We start from the raw sequence: 23,747 nt of genomic DNA on the forward strand, positions 1-23,747 counted from the left end.
CTTTATTTTTTTTTTGGTGTCCCCCAATTCCAACTTTGTCCCCATTTTTCCATCCCTTGCATTTTGTCAGAATTTTAACAAAAGGGTCCCATCCAAAACCCCTCCTCCCCTCCAGGACCCCTTTTTTTACTTGGTTTCTACCTTCCCCTTGGGGGCCTTTTTTAACCTCCGGAAGGCCCCCCCCCCCCCCCCCCGCCACAAACAAATTCTCTCTCCCCTACCCTCTTTGGCCCCATCTGACACTCTTATCCTCTCAGATCCTCTCTCTGCCAGGCAGGTGAGCTACCTCTGAGCTGTTGGCTTGGGCATCTTCCTTGAGCTGACTGGATTTTGCCATTTTTTTTCCTCCTAATGTGCTGTTTTTTTTGTGTGCTTGGAAGGCCCCTTTGTTCTTTGACTAGTTTTTTTTTTTTTTCAATATTGCATTAAAAAATCTTTATTGTTGAGATTATTCCCCCTTTTGCCCTCCTCCACCCAGTTCCTGCCCTGCCCCAGGCCTTCAGCACCCAATGTCTGTGTCCATAGGTAATGCATGTCCTATATAATAAAAGGCTAATATGCAAATCAACCAAATGGCAGAATGACTGGTCGCTATGACACACACTGACTACCAGGGGGCAGATGCTCAACGCAGGAGCTGCCCCCTGGTGGTTAGTGTGCCCCCACAGGGGGGAGTGCTGCTCAGCCAGAAGCCGGGCTCATGGCTGGCAAGTGCAGCGGTGGTGGCGGGAGCCTCTCCTGCCTCCCAGGCAGTGCTAAGGACTCCCGAGGGGTCTTGGACTGTGAGAGGGGGCAGGCCAGGCTGATGGAACCCCCTCCCCAGTGCACGAATGTCATGCATATAAGATCTTTGTTTAATCTCTTCCCACCCTCCCCACCCTCCTTCCTTCTGAGAATCATCACTACGCAGGAGCTGCCCCCTGGTAGTCAGTGCACTCCCACAGCCAACCTCCCGCGGCACCTCCCCCTGGCTGGCCAACCTCCTTCAGCCCCTCCCCGTGGCCAGCCAGCAAACCTCCCGTGGCCCCTCCGCCCTGTTGGCCAACCTCCCGTGGCCCCTCTCCCCGGCTGGCCCCTGCATTGGCCCCGATTGGGGGGGGGGCTGGCTGGCCAACCTCTCGGGGTCCTTCTTTTTGGCGGGCCGCCCCCCCCCCCCCATAGGCCTTGATTGCCAGCCAGGCTGAGGAACCCCACCCATGCACGAATTTGTGCACCAGGCCTCTAGTTTCATATAATACTGGTTTGCTGGTGATGAACTCCTTTAGCTTTTTCTTGTCTGTGAAGCTCTTTATCTGACCTTCAATTCTAAATGATAGCTTTGCTGGGTAGAGTAATCTCAGTTGTAGGTCCTTGTTATTCATCTCTTTGAATATTTCTTGCCACTCCCTTCTGGCCTGCATAGTTTCTGTTGAGAAATCAGCTGATAGTCATATGGGCATTCCCTTGTAGGTAACTAATTGCTTTTCTCTTGCTGCTTTTAAGATTCTCTCTTTGTCTTTAGCCCTTGGCATATTAATTATGATATGTTTTGGTGTGGTCCTCTTTGGGTTCCTCTTGTTTGGGGTTCTCTGCGCTTCCTGGACTAGTAAGTCTATTTCTTTCACCAGGTAGGGGAAGTTTTCTGTCATTATTTCTTCAAATAGGTTTTCAATGTCTTGCTCTCTCTCTTCTGGCACCCCAATAATGCGAATGTTGGTATGCTTGAAGTTGTCCCAAAGGCTCCTTACACTATCTTCATATTTTTGGATTCTTTGTTCTTTTTGCTCTTCTGGTTCAGTGTTTTATGCTTCCTCATATTTCAAATTGTTGATTTGATTCTCAGAATCCTCTACTCTACTGTTGAATCCCTGTATATTATTCTTTATTACCTTATAACCATGGTTTTGAACTCTATATTCAGTAGTTTGCTTTCCTCCATTCTTTCATTTGTGACATGTTTCTTTGTCTCTGCATTCTGGCTGCTTCCCTGAGTTTGTTTCTATGTACTGGGTAGAGCTGCTTGGTCTCCTTTAGTTGGTAAAGTGGCCTTGTCTAGTAGATGTTCTATAGGGCCCAGTGGCTCAGCCTCCCCAGTCACCTGAGCTGGGAGCTCTAGGCGTACCCTTTTGTGGGCTGTGAGCACAGTCTTGTTGTAGTTGAGACTTGATTGCTGTTGGTGTCACTGGGAGGAATTGACCTCCAGGTTAATTGGCTGCGAGGACCAGCTGCAACTACAGTGGGAGAGCTGCTGTGCAGGAGACACCCCTATGGAGAAAGACTTGCTTTGGTGGGGCTTTGGTGTTCACTGAGTCTGTCCCTTGAATGTGTCACTTATGGATGTATAGAGTTGTAATCTGGTATGGATTGATACTGACCACTGGGTAACACTTGGGTGTCCAGGGAGAAGCAAAGTCAGCCACTGCCTGGGGCCACCCAGTAGGAGCTACAGAGAGTTCTGCAGATCCCTCCTCTTTGTATCGGGTTTGGAAGTGCCCAGATGAGGCCCAGCTGTGAAGCAAGGCAGGCTGGTATTGGTGCCAGGTCTTAGGCCTTTTATTAATAGGTTTGGGCCTCCCTGACCCAGCTTCAGCTTGTTTGAAAGATTTCAGCCTGAGCAAGGACAGGCCATTCATATGCACACAGCTTGGGTGGGGTTGTAAATTGGATGAGGCGGGGTCTTAGGGTCCACCTGGGTGGAGCAAAGAGAAATGGCTGCTAGTCAGCCCTGCGACTGGGGTGGCCCCACCATATGAACAGTGATCCCTACGAGCACCTCTATCTGGGAGAAAGCTGCCCCTGAGTTCCTGCCCTGATGCCAGATAATCCAGCTCCTCCTCGTATGTGTCTGTGTTCCCCAGAGCCTTGCCCTGGGGCTGGAGCTCAGAGGAAGCAGGACCTTGTAAGTTCATTTTGTGGTGCCTGCTTTTTAAGAGGAACAGCTGGGTTTCCAGCAGCCTCTGTGTCACTGAACCCCAATCCCCACTGGTTTTTACAGCCATAGTTCTTAGTGCCCATAGGGACTTCTTTTCCCAGCTCTGGGACTCTGGGCTGGGGGTCTGGTATGGGACTGGGACCCCTTGCTCCTCTGGGTGGCCTCTGTAGAGATGATCTCCCTCCCCATTAAAAAAGCAGCCCATGTGGGTGCCGGACCAGCCCTTTCAGTGCCTCTGCACCTCCTACCAGTCTCAGTGCTTTCTCTACTTCTCTAGTTGTAGGACTTCCACTCAGTCAGCTTTCCAGCAGTTCTGAATGATGGTTGTTCTGTATTTTAGTTGTAATTTTGATGTGGTTGTGGGAGGCGGCGAGTATAGGCATTTGCCTATGCCGCCATCTTCAAATCTCTACATTCTCTTCGACTAGTTTTCAGCTCTTGGTCTAATGTCACTTCCTAGGCTATGCCTTCCCTCCCACCGCATACCAGGTTCCCTGTGCTTCCCCTTTCTGACACTCAGAGCACTGAAAGTTAAGTGATTACTTGTGCACTTATTTGATCCATGTATGTCTCTTCCATCACTTGGAGCACCTGGTGGGATGGGGATAGGGCCTGTTTTCCCAGTTGCTGGAACAGTGCCTGATAGAGTAGGTGCCCAATAAGAATTTATTGACTTAGTCAGTGAATAAATGGATCAAAATTGGTATGAGATCATTCAACTGGCATTACCCAGAGCCACCCCTTTGCAACAGGACCTTGCGTATATAATGTATATGAGATTCTTGTCTTCAAAGATCTTCTCATCTAGCTGAGGGAGACTCATAGGTGCCTGCCAGGCCCTCCATATACATCCTCTCATGTCATGTCTAGAAGTGAGAGGCACCAGTATTACTGATTTCTGATCAGCCTTTTATGCTAGTCTTCCCTTCCTGTCCCTTCCAGATAAAGCAAATGCACTTTCTAATAGGAACCTCCAATGTCTTAACAAGGGAGGTAGTGTTTATTGAGTGCCAACTGTATGTCAGGCACTGTGCTAGTGCTTTACATAAACATTCATCTCTTTAATTATTTCTGAGAGTTCTCTGAGAGAGGCATCAACCCTTCCATTGATGCAGGTGGGGAGAATCAGGCTCAGGATGGTTGGGTACTTAGCCCAGTGGTCAGCACACTCATGAGTCAACAGAGCCAAATATCAACAGTACAACGACTGAAATTTCTTTTGAGAGCCAAATTTTTTAAACTTAAACTATATAGGTAGGTACATTGTTATTAACTTAACTAGGGTACTCCTAAGGCTTAGGAAGAGCCACACTCAAGGGGCCAGAGAGCCGCATGTGGCTCACGAGCCGCAGTTTGCCGACCACTGACTTAGCCCAATGAGTGAGCTGCTGAGTCAGGAATGGAGAGTGGTTTTGTGTCCTCAAAAGCTTTCACCCTTATGGGTGGTGAAGGGCTTTCCTGAGGTTTGAAGAGGTCCCTTTTTCCTCCTGGGACTTCTCCACGGGAGGGAGAAATCCAGAATTTCCTCATGAGAGGGGCTCAGTGACAGCTATCTGGTGAAAAGGGGGAGCCCTGGGCTTATTTTGAAGCTGCAATTGCATAACAGACGTCCTGTTTTTACCGAGGTTGTACGTTTATTGGGGGAAAGCATTCTGGAGGTTGTGTGGGCACTGAGCCTGAGCCATCTCTTGGAAAAACTGATGAGCATACAGACAATGGAATTGGGAGAAGGGGAAGGGACAAGGGAACAAGCATCAATTTCTCAAATGCTCCCTATACACGAGGCACCTCACTTACATTGATTATTCTAGACCAGGGGTGGGCAAACTTTTTGACTCGAGGGCCACAATGGGTTCTTAAACTGGACCGGAGGGCCGGAACAAAAGCATGGATGGAGTGTTTGTGTGAACTAATATAAATTCAAAGTAAACATCATTACATAAAAGGGTACGGTCTTTTTTTTTTTTAGTTTTATTCATTTCAAACGGGCCGAATCCGGCCCGCGGGCCGTAGTTTGCCCACGGCTGTTCTAGACTGTGAGGTGGAGGGTTGTTGCCAGGATTTGTAGGGTGCTCTAAGAACTTGGCCAAATGTAGGGTGACTATATAATCTACTATCCAAACCGAGGTGCTTCTGGGAGAGGAAGGCATCGCTACCACATTAATTATACCAGACAAGAGGTGTAAACTGGGAGTGTTCCATGCGAACTGGGAGCTGTGGCCACCCTACAGAGAAGGGATGTAAAATTGCCCCGTGTCTGGTTATCTTTTGCTGCGTAACATCCCCCCAGAACGTGGCAACTTAAAACAACAACAATCCTGTTACTATTATCTCTCTTGGTTTCTGTGGTCAGGAATTTGGGAAGGGCTTGACTAGGTGGTGCTGGCCTGGGATCTCTCCTGCCATTGTTGTTGGATGTGGATGCGGCTGGAGTGGCTGGTGGCTGGCTAGACCTTTCTCTCTCCCCATTTCATCTTAGGGCTTCTCTCACGGAGAGTTTGGGCTTCCTCACAACATGGCGACCTCAGGACAGCCACACTACAGCGCTTCCACGGGAGCTGAAGACTTCCAGGGCAAGTATTCTGGCTAAGAAGCTGGAAGCTGAACGGCGTTCTGCGATCTGGCCTCAGAAGGTACGCACATCACTTCTGCCCCTTCTGTTGGTTACCAGCAAGTTGAAAGCTTGCCCAGAGCTCAGGCACAGGCTCTAGAAGAGCATGTGGAGGGAGAGATGTGGCTGTGGCCACCTTAGGAGCATCAAATCTGCCACAGATGTAAACCGGCCTTTTCTAGGAGCCATCAGTTGGTTGTCTGCAAATACGTGACTGAAGAGTTTGGGCCAATCAGATGCCAGGCAGAGTTTCTGAGGAAGTGTGGTTGGGAGGAGGTCTGGAATGTGACTGGCTGTCCAAGGAAAACCTGATTAGAAGGAATGGAGGCGTGAATGGGAGTAGAGAAAGGGGAGAGTCACAGAGCCAGAGACTGGCATTGTCCAGGGAGCAGGTTCCTGGCTGTACTGGCCGGAGCATCATTCCCATTTCCTGGGCAAGCTGTCCCCTCAAGTTGCCTCTGCTGAGAAATGCTTCTTCAGACTAATGCTGTCCCTTGTTCTGCCTTCCTCCAACTAGTGAGCCCTGTGAGACATGAATCATCATGGAGCTTTTACTGCAGGGAATTCTGTGCTGGTTAGGCGGACAGAAATGCCCCGTCCTGCTGCCAGTTGGATTTCTTGTGCTCTCCCTTAGTAAATGGATCTTCTGTTTGTGCATCGGCCTTACAAGGTTGTTTAAAGGGAATCTGCCTCTGCCTTGTGTGTAGACATACCTCAAACTGTGATGGGTTCACCAAGGCCTCCTCCTGGGCACCTGTCCTTGTGGCCAGCACCCCTTCCAGTGCAGCCACCTGCATCTCCTCATGAGCCTCCTAAAAACCACCAAAGGGATTATAGTCCCATTTTATAGATGAGAAAACTAAACTGAGTGAGGATTTATGTCTTGTTCAAGGTCAGCCAGCTGGTAAAGGTGCAATTGGGATGGAAACCCAGGTGTGCCTGGAGCCAAAGCTGGCCCTCATACAAATTCTAAGATCCCCAAACGCTCTGAAAACCACTTGATGTGAATTGAAAGTGAGGTTCTTTATAGTCTTTATTTTACCCCACTTGGTGTGACTATTTATACATTTGCTGTGGAAAAATTAACGGGTTTATGGAGTACTGTCCCAGAGTTCGCTGGACATATTACATACAATGCGGTAGGGCTACCATGAGACCTTCTGAAATCCAAAGTTGTAAAACACATTGAGCCCCAAACGTTCCCTTCTCAGCAATGTGGGGATCACTGCCCCCGTTTTACAGATGAGAGAGACTGAGGGTGGGGGATGTGGTGCCCCAGGCAGACTGCATGCAACCTCAGTACTTTAGCATCTTGTTGGAGGTGTGTGGGTAGGAAGGGAAGCCTTTGAGTCACCAGCCCACCCCAGCTTCCCAAGAGCCTCATCGCCCCAGTAAATTCTTAAAAATAGAAAACTTTTAAGGATTAAAGCCCCAAAGGATGCTTCAAGCGCCCTGGAAGAAAGGGAGGCTTGCTGTATATTCCAATGGTCGGCATTCAAATTTATTTTTCATCTCAGCTGGATGTACACTCACCCATCACAGGATCAGTTCTCAGAATAGAGAGGTACCTGTTGAATCATCCACCCCACTTCCTGCCTCGTGCGGGCATCTCTCCAAGTGCTGAGCCATCCACTTCTCTCTGTGGCCTGAGATATATCAGGACTTGCAGCCCTGGTGACAGGACACAAAATAGACTCCCATTTCCTTTGGAACCATTTAGCTAGTTTAGAGAATGCTTGGCTTTTTGATGGGATGAGCAATACCCAGGCCTCTCCTTGGCTTTTTCTGTCTCTCTATCCATTTTCTTCGGATGGAAGCTGGGTTTTGGTGTCCTGGGGACAGAGGTAAACACTGATTTTGGCTTGATCTGGCAGTGCAGTCACAGGCTGGAAGGTGCCCTCCCTGAACGCCAGGTCCACTTTCTGCAGCACAGATGTTCTTTTCTCTGTTTGTGCCACATGCCCTGGCTCCCACTGTCCTTAGGACTGGTAACCATGCATGCGGCTGCCTGGGGATCCTTGTTGGGGCCGAGTGACCGCCGGTGATATTTAAGGGGGTCTCATGGGGCAGTATGAGACCTGTGGAGAGGGACTGCCTGAATTGGAATCCTAGGTACCACTTGGGCCAGTCGTGCAACTCTCTGAGTCTTGGCTTCCTTGCCTGAAAAATGGATGGGATCAGAGTATGTATGTCGTGAGATTTCAGTCAGGTACTATGTAAAGTGTTTAAAGCAGTAAACCCTTAATCCATGCCAGTCTGATTAGCAGGGTCACCAGAGGCCTGTGGGGGCTTTGACTGGGACAAGATCTGCAACATTTCAAAAGCAATCACTGGCCTAGCCGGTGTGGCTCAGTGGTTGAGCATTGAGCTATGAACCAGGAGGTCACAGTTCGGTTTCCGGTCAGGGTGTATGCCTGGGTTGCAGGCTTGATCCTCAGCGTGGGGCATGCAGGAGGCGCCTCTCAATGATTCCCTCTCATCATTGATTTGCATCTCTCTCTCCTTCTCCCTTCTTCTCTGAAATCAATTAAAAATATATTTTTAAAAAAAGCAATCACCGGTCACTTATGGGGATGCAGGCTCTGAGCTGGCACTAAGGGTTCAGAGAGACCCAGCAATGTTCTCAAGTGGTCCGAAGTCTAGTGGGAAAACAGGTGTGGCTAATCCAGGGGCTGCAATACCTATGAAGTAATTAATGAACTATGTATTGTCTACATTTAAAAAGCAGATTTTACATAAATATCCAGATCTGTTGACTTCTCTTAAGATCTGGCAACACTGGGCTGGCTTCGTTGCGTGATGATAAGAAGCTGGAGCTGAATAGAAACTGCCCCCCAGGCCAGGGGCCCTCTACTTGCCATAGGCCCTGCTCCTCCCAACCGCATCACATCTGACCTTCCTGCCTGGCCCCTGGGGAACTGGCAGATGAATGACGATGCAGTGCTGTGAGTGCGGGGGGAGCACAGCGCCGATGATAACTCAGCCTTGGGCAGTCCGGAAAAGCTTCCCAAGGGAGGCAGTCACAGCTGCTTCTCTGTACAGCCTTCGGATGCTGCTGAACACCCTCGTCGTTATGGCTCAAGGACGTGAATAAAGGACAGTCAGAGCTGGCAGGGATCTCTGGACATAAAGCAACCAAGGCTCAGTGGCTTGTCTGAGTTCACCCAGCCAGCTGATGGCACAAGCAGGGCCAGAACCAGGACCGGCACCAGAAATAGTCATGGTCCTCGGAGTCAGAGAATTTGTGCTCTGGAATCTTGAACTGGAGTCCCGTCTCTGCCACTTACTGGCACATAACCTTGGACAAGTTATTTAATCTTTTTGAACCTCAGCTTCCTTATCTGTAACCTAGGGCTATGGATTCTGATCTCAAAGGCATGTTCTGAGGGTCAAATAATGAGAAAATGGATAAGGGACACTCATAAGCCCCAGAAGACTCCAGACATGTGAGGGTCATTACGATTATTGAAAAATAGCCACCTTCTCCCAACAGATTTTGGTACCATCTGTTCAACAGGGACCTGGATTTGGGATCTGTCCCCCCATCTGTTTTTGCCAGTTCCTTATGGGCACATGCATGACCCTTTCCAGGTTTGGACCCAGGAAGGGATTGTTTTGGAATTCTCTGACCTTGGCTGTACGCAGGACCCTGGGTGCAGGGCCCAAGAGCTCCCCTCTTCCTGGAGGACCCAAGGTCAAAGGAGTTGCTGAGATAGAGATGGGAAGGAAGCAGAATTTCCTGAGAAAAAGAAGAGAAATGTCAATATTTCTTTTATTTCCTTCAAGACACTTACCGCTGTGTATCAGGGCTACATTTAAGTCCCTTTTCGGTGGAACTATTTAGATGATATAACATTGTTGACTTGAGGTCCCTCTGTCCTGAGTTCAAATCTTGGCTTTCCTCTGGATAGGTTGAGTGTGTCTTTGGGGAAAATTTCACACTTCTCTAAACCTCAGTGTTCTCATTTGCAAAATGGGCTTCCTGAAAGTATTTATATCATTTTGAGGAACTCAAGTAAGATATGGTAAAGGGTCTAGCATAGTGAGAAGCTCAGTAAATGCCAATTATTACTATTTTTGGAAATACTATACTAATAACCATTTATCATGTTTGTATAGCATTTTACCATTTATAAACTAGTTGTGCTTTTCTTATCCCATTTGACCTTCACAACTATTCTCTGAGGTGGCCAATGCAGGGATGATAACCTCATTGCACAGATGGGAAAACTGGAGCCCAGAGAGGGCAGTGGTTTGCTCAAGGTCACACCGCTTGTGAGTAGCAGGGTGAAGTTCAAGTCTTCTAGATGAAGGACGAGCAGCTGTGTCCACATCCACAGGGTCAGGCCAGACCACTTGAGCACAAGGGTGGACCACTTCTTGGAGACTCCAGTTCTCCCAAAGACCCCGTTATGGAGAAATAATCCAGTGTGCTGCTTTAATCCCTTATTGAAACTATTTATACTCTGAGTCTGTACCATCTCTGGGGGTGAAGAAACTTCTCCTTGTTTTGTGGTGTCAGACGAACTGTTCTTGCATTTGTTCTAAAAAGACCTCTATGGGGTTCTCAGCAGCCCCCACCAGGCCTGGTTGGTGCCTGTTTATTAGAAGGTCCACGTGTTTTGAATTCTGGCCACGGGATGGCGCTGTTCCCCAAGGCTTGAAAAGTCATGACCGTCACTGGGACTGCATTTCATTGCATCAGACAGCAATTAAACACCTACTGTGTGCAAGTTGCTGTGGCTGCAGAGGAGAGGACTGCAGTTATTCATTATTGTTATATTAAGATACATAAATAACAAAGACAACATCAGTAACCTTGGTACAGATTTTCATAGCTGAGCAATTTACATAGATTATCTGGTTCCATTTGCCAGACAATCCTGATGTAGTAGGTGGGGTGGATCTGTCAACCCCTGTTTGAGGAGGAAACTGAGGCACAGAGAAGTGATGGGACTGTGTGAAGGGACAGGAGAGTGGCACATTGGTAGGCACTCGGAATCATAGACGGTGGATCATATGGGGTAGACCAGACATTCGTCTCCTCCGTGCCATTCTTTGTATATAAGGCAGGGATTGTCTTATTCGCCTTCCTGTTTGCACTCCTAGCACAGCGCGTGGTTGAGGCCTTCAGCAGACCTCTGCGGCAGGGAGAAGAGAGGCAGGGGGGCTCCCTGCGGGCCGCTCAGCCTCCCCACAGCTGCAGAGCTGAACAGTGCGCAGCTGCAGCTCCCAGGCCAGCCGGGAGGGCTCTGGGTGCACTCAGGCTGAGACGCAGCCTCGGGTTGGAGCTGGTGGAATGGACTGCAAGGAGAGGTCACTGTTTTCCCCACGAGGCTGGGCAGGGCAGGAGTGACTCACCATAATTTGACTTCTGAAAGCTGCCAGGTGACTGAGTGGTCAGGAATAATTCATTGTTCATTCATTCATTTATTCATTTAACAAGCATTTCCCAAATACCTGCTGCATGCTAAAGGCTAGGGGTACAGAGATGAAAACACATTCCTGTCCTCCTGGAGCGCTCAGAGCAGTGGGGGAGACTGGTGAATAGTGAACAATACAGGCCTTGCTCAGAAGCCTGTGCTGAGATCCCAGGGGCAACTGAGCCCACCAGGGGCGGGGGGCAGGCTACACAGAGGAGGGAACCTTTTCAGCTCTCCAAGGATGAGACAAGTTTGCAGGTTACCAGGCAAAGAAAGTGTGAAGGTGGAAGAAGGAGAGTCAGGGGCAGTGTGTGTGCACAGAACAAGAGCTGCCAAAGGGCCTTGTGCGCTTGAGGATGGGTGAGAGGTGCAGCCAGAAAGACAGCGGGGCAGCCAGAGAGGGGCCTTGAGCGCTGTTCCGAGCGTGTGAGTGATGTCCCATAGGTAGCAGGGAGCATCTCAAGACTTTTGAGCTCTGGGATTCAGAGTCGAATGCTGTGGTTCTTGCTGCCAGGAGCTCAGAGTTTGATGGTGAAACAGACAAAGGGAAAACCATCACTCACATTTACTGAGCCCTGTTTGCCATGCGTGGTGCTAAGTGCTTCCTGAGCACTGGCTTCTCACCTACCTTATAAGGCAGGTGCTGTTAACCCCACTTTATTCCCCAGTGAACGGAGGCGTGGAGTGCTTCAGTGAGTGGTCCAAGGTCATGAAACTAGTGAGGTGGAGGCCAGAACTTTTTTTTTTTTTTTTTGCTTTTGAATGATCATCTTTACAAAAGCAATACATTAATTTTATATAGGTTTTTTTTATGCAAATGCTACAAAATTCACAAGATGCCCAGTGAAGTTGCTCCTGCTGGCATTCCTGCTTTCAGCCCTCCCTCCCAGAAGTGACCACTCCTACTAGTCTCCTATCCAGACTCAAGCCCAAAAGGCGAGAACAGACAAACCCATATACATCACCAGCATGGGCTTTGGGAACAGCCTGCAGGGGACTGAGTCCTGACTTTTTTTTTTGCAAGCTTAAAGAATGTTACCACTAAATTACAGTTTGAGCAAGGGAAGAAGGGTTTGGTAGGTGGAGAAGGGGTGGTAGGTGTGAGTGTGTGTGTGTGTGTGTGTGTGTGTGTGTGTGTGTATGTGTGTGTGTGTGATGGTGTAGGGCTGGGCTGGGGCAGGTGTGGATGGAGAGGAGGGACTGAGGACCAGAGGGGCCTGGAGAGACACTGAATGGGGGTGAGGAGGGGAAGAGAGGCTGCGGGGAGGTTGCCACGACAGGCCGGCGTCTGGCAGCGTGGAGGTCCACTAAGAGGGACAAGGGAGGCCTGTGGCGCTGGGACAGTCCCCGTCTGGGGCCTCACGCTCCTCCCAGTGCCGTTCCAGTCCCTTGGGCTGCACACTGGGACTGGGCCCCTGGCCTGGGCGCACAGGGAGGCCATAGACTCAGGAGTCCGGGAGGTCTGGCCCGAGTCGGGGATTCTGGGCAAGTCATTTCTCTCTCCAGGCTTTAGTGGCAGTCAGCGCTCACAGGGGTTCCTTCCCCCAGTTGCTGGTCCTTATGGAGAGAAAGGCAGGTGGTGGGGAGTGTAGGGCTGGGAGAGGCCCAGGCCCAAGGTTTCCAGGCTGCGTCCGGACAAGTGTCCACAGCGCACAGAGCTCTCCCAGGCGGAGCAGGGAGCCTGTATGGAGCTGTAATATCACATGCTACATCTAACCTCTGTGTAATACGTGTAATAACATGTAATGTATGTTATTTTGTTTGATTGTCACCTGCCCCTGTTTTGAAACCAGTTTTCAAAATGCGTGGGTTCTCTGGCATCCTTCCATTCTTTCTGATGCTTCGATGACTTCCTCTCCAGCCCGGGGGAGCCCCTTCATGTTGGACACTGAGCCATGTGACCCGGCCCTCGTCGTTGTCTTTGGTAACTTTCTAGCTTTCTGGAAGAACAGGATGTTCCAGTTCATCTTGTACTTTCCCTTCCCAAGTCCTGGAATCAGCCATTTCTCCCAGGAGCCCTGGTTCCCTTCCATGAGAAATGCCATTTGGAGGCTCCAGTCCTCTGGTTGGGGGATGGAGGGAAGCGGCAAGCTCCGGAGGAAGAGCCCTTAGCTCTGGTGACCTTGAGCAAGTCCCCTGGGGTTGATGATTAGGGGACCAGTGTAGTCCTTTCCCGACTCGCCTGAGGCCAAGAACAAGACGTGGAAAGTATGCCTGCTGTGTGCCTGGCTACAGCTGCACAGTGGAAGCCCACGGGCCTGGGTTCCAGCCCTGGTTCCGCCACTATCTGGGTGACTCTGAGCCATTTACGTAACCTCTCTGAGCCCCAGGGTCCTCATCTATGAGATGGGGATAATACCACTTACCTTGCAGGACATTCATAAGGATATTATGAGACGATACGTGTAGATCACTGACATATCTCACCTAGAGCAGGTTTTCAATGGATGCAGATTCCCTTCCTCGCCCTCCTAAAGTCACATGATGACTTTAGCACCCCAGGAGGTGCGGACTGGATTACTGGTTGGTTTGGGAGAGGGGGAGAGAGGTGGGTAGGAAAGAGGAAGAAATTGGAAAAATCGAAGTTCATGGACAAATAAAGAGAAGGGGAAGTCAAATCAAAATAGGGAAGATGATTATTATTTTTTTAAATTTGAGTATAGTTGGTATACAATATTATATTAGTATCAGGTGGACGATATAGTGACCTGACATTTATATATCTTATAATGTGATCACACTAAGTCTAGTTATGTCACCATGTAAACTTATTGAAATTTTGTTGACTATATTCCCCTTCACACTTTTCATTCATCCCCCCACCCCTCCCATCTGGCAACCATCAGTTTGAGCTCTGTTTCTGTGAGTGTGTTTTTGTTTTGTTTTTCTAGATTTCACATATAAGTGAAACCATACGGTATTTTTCTTTCTCTGACTTATTTAACTTGGCATGATGGGAAGCCAATTTTAATCGTCAGATCAAGGAAGGCTTTGTTTGCTTGGGGGAGGTGGAGAGCCTTCTGTCCCCGGAGGTATGCAAGTGGAGGCTGGGGGATCATATGCCATAGAGATGTTCTTGTGAGGATTCCTGCGTTGGCCAGGAGGTTGATTCATTCCCTCAGCAAACTTTTGGAGAAGTTTGTCCTTGCCTGGCCCTATGATGGGACAGGGGATGCCAAGGTGAATAGGACACCATCTTTGGCCCAAGGAGCTCCCAGTGCAGAGAATGAGCTGATGTCTAAGGTCCCTTCTACCCTGCGGTTCTTGCTCTAGCGCGTCCAAGCCTTGGAGGGAATTGGCTGAGGACTTTCAGTGTGCGTCTCTTGGTATTGATCCACTGGAGCTGGCGCTGGCTGGGGAGCGGCAGGAGGAGGACGCCGCAGTGTTATTAGTGCGGAGGACACGCTGTAATCTGTCAGTGTCACCCTGGTCGCAGCTGGCCGGGGAGCCATCCTGCACTTAACTCCTCCCTCCCCAGCAGCCTCCAAGCACACAACTTGTCCCCAGCACCTCCATCTATCCCTAGAGGAGGGGGAATGTGGGTGTCTCTTTCTGTTTCTCTCTGGCGTGAGCCCTCTGCCCCAGTCACACTGATATATTCAGTGTTTCCTTAACACACCTCGGTCATTCCTACTTTTGTGCTTTCAGTTACCAGGTTTCCCTACTAACTAGGTCACCAAATCTACTTCTATTCATCCATCCATCCATCCATCCATCCATCTTCTTAACATCTAAAAATCCATTCGCTCTTCCATTTATTCAACCAACTGTCCTTCTATCCATCCATCCTATCCATCCATCCAATCATCTATCCATCCTTTCACCCTCCATCCAATTCAACCTTGTGATTCCATTCAGTCCAATTCAATTTATCTCAACTCAGTTCAATTCAATTCAGTTCACCTTTACTCAATTCATAAGATTATTAGGCCTTGCCATGTGCCAAGCAAGTGATAAGTGAGTCATGTCTCTGCTGTCAAGGAGCCCGTGGGAAGACTCCTCCTCATCCTTTATGGCCAGCTTTGAGTCTCACTTCTGTTAACCCCTTGCCAGGCCCTTTAGCAGAAGCAATTGACTCTAAAGGGCTGTCTCATAGAAGAAAAGTTAGTGTGGCTTTCACAAACTCTGCAAAACAGAGCTAAGACAAGAGAGCGGCAAGGCGTGGGAAGAAGGTGAGAGTGAGGTGAGCCAATGGGATGGGGATTTTGGCTCCATGGAGGGAGGAGCTCCCATTCAGCTCTGAGCGCGTAGCAGACTGAGTGGGTGTGTAGGGGGGGATGAAGGTAAAGAGAAAGGGACAAGGAGAACACTGCTGGAGAAGTGGTTAGTGTCGGGGTGAAGATATGAGCTCTGGAGTCAGTAGACTGCCTGGCTTACTGTCCCAGCTCCACCATATTCTTGCTGTGTGACCTTGAACACATATCTTAATCTCTCTGGGCCTCATTTCCTCATTTGTAAACTGGGGATAATAATAGGATCTAGCTCATAATGTTGCTGTTAGCATTAAAATAGAAAGTGCTTCAATTAATGCCTGGCACAAGGGGAAGCTCAATAGATTCTAGTTATGATTCTTCTTCTTCATCGAGCACCAGCGACATCTAGGCGCTGTGCTAGGAGCTTTCACATTCAGTGTCTCCTCAGAGCATTCCAGCCACTCATCCTATGTAGGGATCATTGGACCCATTTCTCAGGTGAGGACATTCAGGCTCAGGGAGGCTGTCTCTTACTCATGTTACACAGCTGGTGACAGGTGAAGCTGGGCTGCAGATACAGGCCTTTCTAACTTTCTACCCATGCTCTCCCACCTGCACGCTTCTGCTGCCCTTCAAGGGCTGAGTCCTCTGAGATGTAAGGGTTCTAAGACTTCCAGCCCAGTTTCTGTCTGAGGCACTCTTTTGCCCTTCTCTACTTTTAGCTTTGAGTTGTTGGTTATTGTTTCATACATGTTTTCTCTCTTCTCCAGAGAGCATGAGCGCAAGTAAAAAAATGTTCTCTACAGCACCTAAAGTGTCAACATTGACAGCGAAAGCTGCAGAATTTATGATGTTTTCCTTTTTGCCTTGCTTGCCAGGAAGCTTGTATTTTTTGTCATAGTGCTTCCTCCTTTCCATGGCCTTGGTTTCCTACCTTTAACATTCTTTTTTATTTATGTGTCTTGTAAGCTGTTCCACTCATAGAAGGAGCTGCTTAAATAGAGGTTAATTGAATGGAAAAGGGCAGCTCACAAATCACAAGTAAATAATTCAAATAAAACTATGAGCTTCAGGGAAGAGACCTGGCTAACTTAGATCTGTCCCCCACAGTGTCAAGCTTAGTGAGTTTTGCATGGAGAGCCCAGGGGTGATTTTCCCTGTCATGTCTGGGTGAGGGGCTCCTCTCCTTGTACTTAGAACACAATCCAAAGGCCTGCCCACAAGGACCAACCTCTGCCCACCTTCCACCTCATCCTCTGTCACTTGTCCCTTGCTCACCAGTGATAACCATCTGGGTCATCTTAAGATCTACTCACAGGTCACTTTCTTTCCTGCCGCAGGAAAAGAGGCTTTGCACATGCTGTTCCCTCTGCCTGGAACCTGGCCTTCCCTTCCATCCCTGTTTTTGTCTGGCCCACCCTCCTGACCCTTCACATTTTAGCTGAAAATCAGCATCTCAGAGAGGCCTCCAGGCTGCTCTGCCTAAGGGGTTGTGGTAGCCAGCCTTCAAGGATGTCCCCCTAGCATTTCCTTGCTTCTCACACCTATGCTGCTACTCCCATCAGGAGGTGGACTTGGTTCTTCCTCCCCCTGGAACTGGCCTTGGGACTTGATTTGACCAGCAGAATATGGCGGAGGTGACTTGCTGACACTTCCGAGGTTAGGCCTTCCAATGACTGGCAGCTTTCAGTTTCTGCTGCTTGGAAGCCAGGTGCCATGGCTGTAGAAGCCCCAGACACACAGAGGCCACAGGATGGGGGTTGGGTCAACAGCCCCCGCTGAGCTCCCAGCGGACAGTGAGCGCTGACCGCAGCCCCTGGGTGAGCCAGTGTGGTTGCTCCAGCCCAGTCAAGCCCCCAAGTGACCGTAGCCTCAGTCCTCACCGTGCAGAGCAAAACTGCCCAGCCGAGCAGGTAATAAATGCTTATTGTTTTGAGCTGCTACATTTTTGATACCCAAAGGAGTGGTCAAGCCCTGTTACTTTTCTAAATCAATTTACTTTTTACTTTTTAAAATGAATTTACTCCGTAGCACTCATGACAATTTGTAATCATATTATTATTTGATTCGTAACTTGCTAATTTTCCTTCTCCCCCTCTGAATATGATTTATAGGGAGCTGGAGCTCCGATTTGTCTTGATTGCTGCTACCCCCAGCATTGAGCATAGGGCAGCATGTAATAGGAGCTGAATGAATGGATGGATGGATGAATGAATGAATGAAAGGCATCAGAGTGGTCTCGAGTGCTCATGAGAACCAGATTTCAGCAGCACCAGGAGGGAGGTGGGTACAGCCTAAGCCTCAGCCCTCAAGGGCTTTTACAGCCCAGAACTGTGAAGCCTCTCCTGGCACCGCCTGTGCAGCCCCAGCCCCCTAGCTCTGCCAAGGAGAACTCACCCTCCCTCCTCCTTGCCCCGCTGTGCCCCGAGCAGCCTCCACTAAGGCACCAGTGACCCTGCGTGTGTTTGTGTATGTGGATGACGAAGGCAGGACAGAGTGGAGGGTACGCATGAGGATCAGGGCACCGCTCTGCCACATTCTGAGTATGTCTTGGTGCATGGCACAGTCTTGAGTGTTCACTTATATAGGAAGTGCTATAAAACTGTTATTATGTCTCAGGACAGAAGCATTATGCTCTAATGCAAGCATGTCAAACTCGCGGCCCACAACAAATATTTTTGTGGCCCAGCCAATATAACTGTATGTAAGAAACGTTTTTAAAATTTTTGTAACTTAATTTTTACAATATCCTGTTATACATAATTATTAATAACGAACTACAGCGTTCGCTAATGACTGATGACTATAATCGTGTTGCATTCATTTTTCTCACGTGCCTTATGCGCGGGTGCACCATATGTCTCTCCACTAATACTAGCAGTGAATATTTTAGCGGCTGATTGCCACGTCATTAATCTTGTACTGACTTGTTTGGTGTGCACAACAGGAAGTATTTTGCTTTCGGAGAACAAGAAAAATAGGTTTATTTGCGTTACGCTTATAAATTTGTGCAGTTATTCAGTGTCTGGTAAGTTAATGTTCAAGAAAAAAGTACTAATTTTTATTAAAATGTATTATTTTAATGATTACTCATTTATTTCAGCCCTTTGTATTCAGCATGTCTCTATCAAAATAAACCTACTTTTCTATGAAAATTGAAGCTTTTGTTTTTTTGTGGCTGACATAAACTTAAACCTTGTTTATTTGGCCCGTGTTAGCCTCTGAGTTTGACATGCTTGCTCCAATGCTTTTAATTCATGTACTCCGCATAACAACAGTGCTATTATTATTATTCCCCTTTTACAGATTAGGAAACTGAGGCATAGATAACTTGCCCAAGGTTGTGCTACTCCTAAATGGCAAGAGTCAGGATTGAACCCTGGCAGTGTGACTCCAGAGCCCATCCTTTTAGCCCCGTTCTGCTTCTCTGAGCCTCAGTTTCCTTATCTGCCTAACAGGTCTGTGATAATATACAGTCTGATAGTTTGCTGTGGGAAGACAGACAGCCAGAGTCCAAATGAGGGACAGCATTGAAGACTTTACTTTGAGGGCACAGGGGAGCCACTGAAGGTTTTGAGAGAGAAATAGTGGTTTAGCTCAAGGCTACCCTTTCCCTCCCCTGGCTGCCCTCTTCCTGCCTAGAGTCACCTTCTGACAGCTGACTACATCCTGCCTGACATCCGTGTCCGAGTTTCCTATCCCGTGAGATTTTGAACTGCTTAGGGGGCATGACAGCTCATCCGGACTCCCTGGCTTGATGGATGGGAAGGGATACTCTCCTCCTCCCCCTCATGCCAGGGGTTCTTGCTCTTGTTCATCTCACCGCAGAGGGCTGCCTCAGAGCGCCCAGCCAGGCTCTCTTCACTTCTGGGCTTTGAGAGCTAGAGGCTGAGAGAGGTGCCTGGGTTGGTCCTACCTCTTACTTCTCATTCCCTCTGGAATCCTTTGCATAATAGCAGTGTGGGTGACGTGAGACTGAGGCTGGTAACTGGGTGGGCGGGGGACGAGGGAGAGAAAACAAAAACCAGAGCAAGAGAGGGTAGAGGAGACTGAAAAAGAGATTGGGAGAGGTAAGAGAAAGAGAGAGAGAGAGAGAGAGAGAGAGAGAGAGAGAGAGAGAGACTGCTCTCATTGCTTCAGGCTAGGTGTGCCTGGTAATAAAAATGGGCATCTCCACTAGTGTTGTGTTCCTTTGTTCTGGCCGATGTTTTGGGCATGTGTAGGCACAGCCATAATGCACACGCATGTACATGTCCACATAGATGCAAGCACCTGTGGCAGTATACTGGTACACACCTCCATGCTTACCTGTGTATGCAAGCGCACAGACAGGTCTACGAGCGCCTCTAGATTGTGTGTGTACAGAAATGTGTGCGGTGGGCGTGCACATCCTCGCTGAAGCCCCATCTCCTCTGTGTGCCTGCCCCATGTGAGTGTACCCTCCTCTCCACACCTTTGTGTGGCTGTATCATCTTTCTCAGCAACCTTTGGGTTCCTGTCCGTGGCCCTCTCTCTACTGAGAGCTTCCTGAAAGAAAGTTCATGTCCTTGTCATGTCTGGACCCTTGGGACCAAGATCAAGGCCTGGTAGAGGGAATGTGGTCAGTAAGTCCTGACAGACTGAATGAATATGTTTGGGTGAGTTGATCTAATTCCAGAAGTATGTGTGCATGTAAGAATATGTCCATGGACATGCACACATGCACCACACCGTGGGGCTCTGGATGTGTCTCAAAGGTGTGCATAAGTGAGCCACACCTACAGATTTATGCAATGGTGTGCTGGTAAATGTTTGACAGTCAGCTCTTCATAAAAAAAATAAATCCCTGATTTGTAGCATTTGCCCATTTCTGTGGTGTAAACATTCCCACCATCGCCAATTTCAAAATGGCCTAACTGAACACAGAATTGAGCAGAGATGCCTGTAGGAGGCGGTCCCAGCACCCCACTGGGTTTTTGTCTGGGACAGCCCGTGGTGGGGAGGGCAGGCGGGGCAGAGTGCCTCATGCCTGGGAGAAGTCTGCACGCTGGCCCAGCAACATTTCTTTCCGGTGCCTGGCACCAGGGGAGCAGGCGGTGTCTGGCTACCCGCCAGCTTCTGCCATTGGCTTGGAAGCCAGTCCAAACTGATGTTCCTTGTTAGGCAGGTCTAGACACTCACCGAGACAGCCGCCTTCCCTCACTCCCTGCAGACACTCTGGGAGCTCTTGGAGTTTGGCGAGGTTAGCAGTACTACGAGGGGGGAACTCTAAGCCTGGAACGTGATGGAGGATGGCGAAGGAATGCCCAAACCTCCACCAGAAGGGTGGCTGGGGACAGTGCGGGTCAGGAGGCTGGGGCCTGGAACCTTCACAGTGCCAGTCTGGACACATAGCTTGTCCTCTCTGGACTCCACCGTGCCTTTTTCCCAAGAAGGAATAGGTTTTCTGAGCTCTATGGCTCCTTCCCTGACCCTCTGGGAGTCAGAGCCCTTATCCTGCGCCCTGATTGTTGAAATATACAATCAAAAGCCAGAGAGAGGCCGTGCGGTGGACATGCACTGCAGGAGGGGCCCTGCCTTGGGCCCTGGGCTTTAGGGGCCTTGCTCTGGCCTTTCTCTGATCATCCCCTCCCCATGGGGGGGGGGAGTCTATATGCCAACAGAATAGGCTCACCCTGAGCCTACACCCCTCTCCTAGAACTGTATTTTGAATTCCTTCCCAAAGAGACTTGAGGCAGATTCTAGGACTGGCTACCATCTATCTTGAGGTTGCACTGGTCTGAGGGGTAGCCAAGGAGCGGCTGTTTTGGGTGGCAGTAGCTGGAACATGGATGTACAGGCTGGAATGGGCACTCCTGTGTGGGAGAGGCCTGGACATGTTGAGTGGAGCTGGAGGTGGGGAGGGAACGGAGGCTGGGCTGTGTGCTGGGTGCCAGAGTCAAGGCCCAGGACTGGCTTGCCTTATGCTGTCACTTTCGGGTATGGAAATTAGAGGAGGTCGAGCTTTCCAAATCCAAACCGTCAGGATGGAAGGATAGAACATCATTTTAAAGTTTGATTTTTAGCTGTCAGATATTTAGATTTATGGTCTGTGGGCCTCCATTTGTATTCTTGCCCTGGGATTATAAATGTTAGGAGTGAGCCTGGGGGGAGAGATGCTTGTGGGCCCCTGGGAACTTGGGCTGAATTGAGCAGGGAGTTCTGAGCGTTGGCCAGTTCTAGAGCGAAGTTTTCCTGGGTCCCATACTGCAGGCTGGGCTCCCCTAGGCCTGTGTGGCTCAGAGCGGGCCATCGCCCTTCTCTGGAGCCTTTGGGAGAGCTGCACAGTGACAGGCTTCCTCCCCCACATGGAGACAGTGTCTTCCCTCCTAGAGACCCGCGCTGCAGCCCTGGTCTGTCAGGACCTGGGCCATGACCTCTGGGACTTTCCCCATCCCCCTCGCTGTGCCTTACTGTGGCTGTTTTGAAGGTGAAGTGGATCACCTTTAGCCTCTTCAAATGAAAATATTAAAATACTCAGGCCAGTGAATCCCAGCTTCTGTAGTGAATGAGACCTCCATGCTTTTTAAAAAATCTATGATGAGAGATATCAGTAGGATAAAATGAAGCTTTTTTTTCCCTCTTTTCAGAGCAATTTATCATAATGTTTTCATTTTAAACTGGCTTTGGTCAGCTTTTCTTTTTCCTATTTCTCATGGATTGGTTGTGAGTTTATACCTCATCTCTGAGTTAAGGATAATAAATTCAGTAAGGGTGGTGATGGGAAGGTGGGCAAAGAGGTACAATTTTCCAACAGACAAGTACTTTTCTGTTGGCTTTTAAAGTCTTGATTTGATTTTTAAATACCTTCCTCCCATCTTAAGTGTATGACAGTTTTTTAAAGTTAAAATGAACTAAATTAAATGTGTTTAATGCCTTTGGGAGGCATGTACAGCCATCCTTCAAATAGGGCTGGACAGTGAGGGGATAGCTGTTTGGCTGCCTTCAATGGGGCCTTTCTTCACTGTCAAGGGTCAAATTCTCCTGTTAGCATCCTGTTATGGCCTGAATTTCTGTGTTCCCCCCAAAATACATATGTTGGAGCCCTAACTCCCAATGTGGTAGTATTTAGAGGTGGGGCCTTTGGGAGATGTAGTTAAATGAGGTCACGAGGGTGGGACTCCGTGAGGGGATTGGTGTTCTTATAAGAAGAGAGAGGAAGACCAGAACTCCCCTCTCTCTCTGAGACAAGGCGCCATCTGCAAGCCAGGACGAGAGTTCTCACCAGAAGCCTATCCTTTGGCACCTTGATGTTAGACTGACTTCCCAGCCTTCGGAACTGCAGAAATAAATGTCTAATGTTTAAGCCATGCAGCCGGTGGTGTTTTGTGATAGCGGCCTGAGCCAAATAGAACACACCCCATCTTGCCTTTCCCATCTCTTCACGTCAGGAGAGTCCCAGGGCCCCTTCCAAAATCCTCCCATTCGTCTTGGAGGGGACTGTGTTTTGTGTCCCTCTGAGTACTGTGTCCACTCCAGGCTGCACCCTTTCCTGGGGAAAATTGAAACCCTGGACTGTCACTGGTTTATTTTAGGCAGAGAACTCAAGGACATCACACTCACCATCTTCTGAGGAACTGTTGTGCTGCAAAGGGAAGGAACTCATTCAGCGTTGCTGGATTCCAAGGAAGAGTGGATTGCAATTCATTGTGCAGAGGAGACTTTCACCAGGGAGTGCTGTCCAGCAGGGGCTGGGGTGAGCCCCCCGTCATGGAGGAGTGCAAGTATCGGCAAGGGATATTTATGAAAGGACTCATCCCCTGACACTCCCGTGGGGACACTACTGCATGGCTTCTCAGCCTCCCGTCCCTCCTCTCTGAGAATCTCTGCCTTTGCGATTGTTTGAAATGGGATGCTAGGAGTTGAGAAAGCAATAAAAGAAATCCACTGAAGTGAGGACCAAGCTATAAAAAAACCTTTATTTCATGTACCAGGATTTTTTTCTTTTTTTAGTTTTCTGCTTTTTAAAATTTTTTTCTGTTAACAGTCTGGAAAAAAAAAAGGACCCACCAAGAAAATAAAATGGAGGTTGGTTTCTTGAACTGGTTTGAGCTGGACATGAGCAATCATCCACCCTGGCAAGCAGTGCCCTTGCCATCCCAGTCCTGGCTTCTTCCCTCTGGGCCCCCAGCCCTTTCTCAGCCCAGCTGGGTTCACCCACACCCAATGGCCTTCTTCCAGAGGACCCAGGACCCCGGCCTCCCGGCCCGGAGAGAAGCACTGATTTCCGTCCCGGACACTCGGCCACAACAAATTGGGGCCAGCCGTTCGTTGTCGTTGGTGGGCCTCACCCTTCTCTCCAGTCCTCTAGCCTTTCCGGTGTGGAATCTGGTGGGGTGGAAGGCCAGGTTGGAGTGGGGAGGGAGTGGTCGTGATTTCTGCCCAGACTGGAAACACTGGGTGGTCGCCACACCTGGTACTGGCCCCCATTGCTCTGCCCTGGGGCCCGGGGGCCTCCTGGGAACTGCTGGGTTGGGCCGGCAGATCTGCCTTGTGGTTCAGGCGGAATTTAGGGTTCCAGATGCTGCTGACCTAAGAACAGAGCTTTCCTTTCCCAGACAAAAGATGGGAAGGGGAGCTGGGAGTGTGGA

At 49.2% G+C, this 23,747-nt stretch overlaps 1 long non-coding RNA gene across 1 annotated transcript in view; it reads left to right on the top strand.

The window, feature by feature from the left end:
- The window catches only part of LOC111823836, a 27,337-nt gene extending 4,251 nt beyond the window's left edge, over nucleotides 1–23,086 (top strand). The window contains exons 2-3 of the long non-coding RNA XR_002826948.1: nucleotides 5,391–5,544; nucleotides 22,692–23,086. This is a non-coding gene — a long non-coding RNA (uncharacterized LOC111823836). The remainder of the gene's footprint in view (nucleotides 1–5,390; nucleotides 5,545–22,691) is intronic.
- Nucleotides 23,087–23,747: the final 661 nt, after the last annotated feature.

This window comes from Myotis lucifugus, unplaced genomic scaffold (assembly GCF_000147115.1).
Source record: "Myotis lucifugus unplaced genomic scaffold, Myoluc2.0 scaffold_718, whole genome shotgun sequence".
In the NCBI taxonomy this organism is placed as follows: Eukaryota; Metazoa; Chordata; class Mammalia; order Chiroptera; family Vespertilionidae; genus Myotis; species Myotis lucifugus.